At 33.2% G+C, this 5,917-nt stretch overlaps 1 long non-coding RNA gene across 1 annotated transcript; it reads left to right on the plus strand.

Annotated features, from left to right (window-relative positions):
- Positions 1–3,799: 3,799 nt before the first annotated feature.
- On the plus strand, positions 3,800–4,549 carry LOC107668026 (uncharacterized). The gene is made up of 3 exons (XR_001631844.1): positions 3,800–3,878; positions 4,115–4,273; positions 4,457–4,549. It is a non-coding gene; the product is annotated as an uncharacterized LOC107668026 (long non-coding RNA).
- The last annotated feature ends 1,368 nt before the right edge of the window (positions 4,550–5,917 follow it).

Here is a 5,917-nt window from a genome sequence, read left to right on the forward strand (position 1 = left end):
AGATCGCTCTTACCACAGAAATGCACTCTTTAAACAAAACAGTCAATGAAGACGAAGAAGAGAATGATGTGTGTTCCCAGCGCCTATTTATACTATAGTCGCACTAGTGACGTCATGGCTGTCGCCGGCCAACGAGTTGGCGTTTTTTCATGTGTCTCTATTTAGGTTAAAAAAAAATAAACGAAACATTAAAATAACACAGACTAAATAAAATAATTCATGCGCGTTCATATTCCCCGCTGCCTGTAACGTTAACAGTTTTATTCAAATGCTACGCATTTAGCCCTATGACGTCTGATTTTATATTGTTTATCAACAGTATACATTTTTATATTGTTTGGATTAACTAGCCGAGTAGCCAATTATCAAAGTGGGAAGTGATGTCCTCTGGGGGCATTTGGCCAGGGGTGTTTTTACACCACAGACAAGGTTTGAGAAGAAAAAAATCATTATGAAAATATAATTATATTTTCCTTAAAATGTTCTTCCTAACTTTAGGCCTTATTCTCATGTCATATATAACTGTGATGTTCTGCAAAACAACAAGCTTTAAAAAAATTTTTCTTACTGGTGAAAATCAGATGATCAGATATGTTTTCTCTCAGGTACATTGCAGTGTAAGCTTCATAGTGAACATTACTATATCACTCTCGTCAACGTAGTCCATATCAACAACAAAAATATATCTTGACTCCATATAGTGGTTATTTTGGGAAAATCCCAGGTATTTTGAGCAGTAGGATTATAAAAAATATGTGCTAATATAAATTTAAATTAAGTAGCCTATATAAAATTGCAAAATAAATCTATCAGTACTTTTTTACTTAAGTACATAAAAAATCGAGTACTTTTGTACTTTCACTCGAGTAAAATTGAAAAAGGAGTACTTTTACTTTAACTGGAGTAATATTTTATTAATACGTATCTGTACTTTTACTCAAGTACTTGATTTGTATACTTCGTCCAATGGCCAAAATGACTCATTTTGTTTGCAAAATGCTCCAACACTCACAAAACATTAAAAACATGCAACATAAGCAAATACTTCCATCAAACACCACAGCTTGTGGTCAAATTAATTTATTCTTTCAATCAGTCATTACACAATGGACAACAAAATACAAAACACAGCTATCAATATGAAATTACACTGTTCAAACTCAGAAGTGTTGAATATAGTTTTTTTTTTAAAAGAGGAAACTTATGGGTGGTAATATCTAAAAAAACAAAATGAAGAGTTGAAATACTCAGAAGTTCAAATTGGATGTTTTCCCTTGCAGTGTTGCAATGCACCAATGGAAATACCTCTTTGTATGGTAAATCCATCAACAGCCCTCTCACTTTAGGTGAAACCAGTCTTTCATTTAGTGCATCAAGAAATGTGATGAGGCATTCTGTATTGAACTGATAGTTTGTATGTGGCAAAGGACATCATTGGAGATGGCAGCACACATGGTGATATTGGCACCCCTCTGACCTGGCACTGCAACAGTGACCCTCTGCCCAATAAATGTTCCTCCCGTGTCTCCTCACTTTACAGAGGTTGAAGCTAACTTCATCCACAAATGAATTTGTGATGTGCCCCGTGAGCTTAAAAGTACATTATTCTCTAAAAAAGCAAATTCATAGAGCAAATTATTCCAGTTGCATGTAACTGTATGGTATAACATTGCATTACAATAACAAATCCGAACAAAGCATATCAAAATTGACATTATGACAAACACAAAAATGGGACTGATGAAACATCTGCATTACTGTAGACAAAGTGCATTCTGCCAACAGGGCAATACAGTAAAACTGAAATACACAGTGCTATACAGTAACATTGTGACTTACCTGTTGTCATTTTGAAAAAAAGCCTGGCAATAGATGCCACAGTGCTCTGACTCAGAATGGGTTGGACCCTTTGTCCAGCCTCTCTAAAGGACAAGCTATGACTGATGATATGGTCAATAATTGTTGCCTGAATTTCATTTGAAATTTGAGCTGTATTTTCTCCTTCTACAGTAATGCAGCTCCTCCACCAAGTATGCAAACTCCTCTTTCTCTGGCCCTCTGCCATGCTCTCTTACTCTCCTTCCATGCCTTTGGTCTCTTTGATCCATACTTGCAAATAGCAGGACAGAGGTGGAATCTTTTATAGAGGGATGAGGACTGATTGCTGATTGAAGAGTTGTGCAAATGAGTTTCACACAGGTGCACTAGAAATTCATAATTATGCAAGTACTTTCTATCAGCTGTGAATAAATGTTTTCCTTTTGTTCAACACAGTGAATCTAATAGAGTTTGATATAATAGAGTCTTTCAATGAGATCTGTAGTGACTGTTTTGACAAAGGGTGTGAAAAATGTGTGAAACAAATGAAAAAGTGTTAAGGCATTTGCAAGAGAATACTTCTGGTGTGCTAAGAATGTGATGATGAAGATCAAGTGGATCCCAGTTTCATTAAGCATGTCTTAGCAAATGAGAAAGGCCAAAGGGCGACTTGAGTTATACACCAATACTCAGATCCCCACCCCCGCAGCTACAGAGTGAAATGATACCAAATCTGCTGGAAAACCGCAGACTTGGCAACAAGCAGCATAGCAGCAGAGATAAAGATAACGGGGAATCTTAAATGCGTCATTTACTGTTACTCTTATGGGTGTGAGTTGTATTATGTTGTGCAATAGATGTATGTGTGCAACAGATGTATGTGAAAAGCATTTTGAAAGCATCCCATCCGAGCGATATATTCAACAGCTTCTTTTCAGGTATTTAATGCATAAAACATATCCCAGGTTACGATTAGGTTTTTAAATCATTTAATATATTATAATATATTTCGTTTTATTTATTGGTTAATTGTATATTTAGTTCGTTTTATGTATAGTATAGTTTTATGCTTAACAAGTTCTAAAGTTTTGTGACGTTTGTTGTAAAGTTATAAAGTTTGTGGCAACTACCTTATTACTCAAAAGGTAACGTTAGGCCATTTTTTCTTCGTGCTTACGTGTTCTTCGTGTTTAAAGATGAAATATGTAACCTTTTTGGTTTTAAAATACAGCGCTTCCTGTCTTCATAACTTCTAATCTCTTTTTGACTGCTCTGTAAAATAACAAGTAAAATGCAATTTGATATTGCATTAGTTCATAGAGAGAGAGAGAGAGATTTAGGTTCGTTATAAAACAGTAACATGTAAAAATTGTAACAACCTCATTTTTATATGGTGCAATTTAATTATTTTGACTGTTTGAGTTTTATTCAAATTAACCATTGGTCTTCTTCCATTAGCATACATTTAGATCATGATAACGACAGTTAAAACCACACCTCAATACCATGATAAAAATTGAACTAGGCTATATGGTTTCCAGGTATTTGTATGAAAAACAGTGACCTAAATACATTTACTATAAATGCACAAATGCTATAGTTTAATATATATATATACAGGTGCATCTCAATAAATTAGAATATTGTGGAAAAGTTCATTTATTTCAGTAATTCAACTCAAATTGTGAAACTCGTGTATTAAATAAATTCAGTGCACACAGACTGAAGTAGTTTAAGTCGACATATTAGAGGTTTTTGCATCTGAACTCTTCATATTATTGATGATATGTTATGAACTCATGCAATGTCAAAGTGCATTTATTTATACATGTTATTTAATATTGTATCTTAATGTATATAATTAAGTTTTTTTTTAGTTTTTTTTTTTTTGAGCGTTATGCACACATTATCTGTTACTGTGCCTGCTTCTTTATTATTTTTAATCAAGTTACAGGATCAAGATGGTAGACACAAAAGAAGATAACCAGCCACTTTCAGCCACTGCGCAAAACACAAAATTCATCTGGTCACCAAAGGGGATGATTTTAGCTCTTGAAATTGTAAGTCTGCCCAGAGTTAGAAATGTAGTTAATCAAGATTCATGCTGATTTAAAATTAATAATGTACTAATCTGATTGGTTTAAAGTAGTATTAAGCATAATACTTTTATTTGATACATTTATGACAAGGTGATTCATCTTGAACAATTTTGTGTGTGTGTGTCATGGATCAGAAAAATGCATATATGTATATACAGTACTTTTTTAATAAATTATTTTACTATTTGTTTTAATAGGCTCTGTGTGCCATTGTGACTATTTGTAAAGCAGTTTCCTTTGAATGCTACTTGTGGGGCTGCATTACAGAGCTGGTCTGGGCCATTCTCATATTCATCGTTTATGCCATCGACCTACCTACCTACATGCACCTATCACTGATGTATTTCCAGTGGCTGGTAAAAAATATTTGTGTACTCGATATTGGATTATCGTTATTTATTTATTTAGACCAATTACTTGCCCACCATGTTATAAGTTATAAGCTTACTCAATACCTTTTATTCTCAAGCTCTTCCTTTTAATTTTTTTACTGAAAAAATACATTTAAACAAAGTCATATGTTCTCCTTCATATTGTAGGACTTATTCAGAGCAATCACAGGATCAGTCCTCCTTCTTGTTACTTCTCTTATCTGTCTTAGCTGAGGATGGAAAAGTTCCGGGGAAGTTGCTGGTTCGGTGAGTAAATTGGCAAAGACTGCATTTGTGGCTGAAAGGATAATCTTAAAAGACAAAGTAATAAAAGTTATCGGTTACTCTGCCTAGAAATTAATATCTAATGGTGTTGCTGTCAAATTCTCTGAACACATTTTACAAAATTAGATCCTAATGTACTTTTTAGTGATTATAAGATGTATGTATATGAACGATTGATTTCTTATTTTCTGTTTTGCATTTTATGACCCTTGTGCTTTCACCATTGTTTCTTTCATACTTTTTTCATGCTTGCTCTTTCTTTAAGATTTTTGGTTTGCTGGCAGCAGCAGTGCTTGGATATGATGCCTTTGGCATAATCAAATACATTAAAAGTCTGAAACAGCAGGGGGCGACTGTGGCTGTTAGTAAGTATCAGCACCAACATTCCTCAATAATCACTATAAAGTTATATGCAATGTTTTTAAATGTCCTTTCCAAATGTTAGAAACCCTTAAATAAAGAAAACATCTTAGAACTTGGATGTTGGTTTCACAAATACACAGAAGTACAGGTCCAAAAACATCATAATCTTCTTTCTGTGCAGTTTTTCTTCAGTTTTTGCCAGGCTTTAATGATACAACAGCTCAACTAATTGTTTTACATGTTCTGTTTTCCTTCCCAGGTGTTGTTATGGTCGAAAATTTGGTTTTCTGAATACAACAGGAACTCCTAAGGTTTTCACATACCGTATGTTTACAGTTGATAATTTTTTATATTTTTGTCATTTCTTGTTAACATCTAAAAATCTAGATTAAAATGACAAATTTTCAAATATACTTGATGTTATGACCTTAAAGAGTGCAATTATTAGCCTGTTGCATATTTTCTGTTGCAGATCAATAATACACAGTAATATACAAACCTCATAAACTAAAAAATTAAGTGAGATTTTAACATTTTATTGAGAACCAGCTTTCACAAAACCATATATAAAGGTACAAACAAAAAAAAAGAATTCAAAAGGTTGTGTTCCCAAAATGCTAATTCACCTATATGAACACAACAGTCTCTCTAATTTAAAAAGCCCTACAATAAAAAAATGGCAAAGACAGATATCCAGTTCATATAAAAAATATTCACAATAACAAAGAAAGACATTTAATACACTTAACCCTAAAATCGCTAAGTAAACATGAATAAAAGATTAAAAAAAATAAATGAACTATAAAAGACAAATGATTAAAAAAAAAAACAGAAAACAGCAGCACCACAGACTGGGAAGATTGATTTTCAACACTGATCCTACCATAGATGTTGGCAAGAAAAGAGTCTCCTGAGAAAGATACTATATAATAGTATCTGTGAGTAAAGACTGTCTGCACATTATAAAGTGCACTTGAATTA

The sequence above is a fragment of the Sinocyclocheilus anshuiensis genome, unplaced genomic scaffold (genome assembly GCF_001515605.1).
Source record: "Sinocyclocheilus anshuiensis isolate Anshui unplaced genomic scaffold, SAMN03320099.WGS_v1.1 scaffold1024, whole genome shotgun sequence".
Taxonomy (NCBI): domain Eukaryota; kingdom Metazoa; phylum Chordata; class Actinopteri; order Cypriniformes; family Cyprinidae; genus Sinocyclocheilus; species Sinocyclocheilus anshuiensis.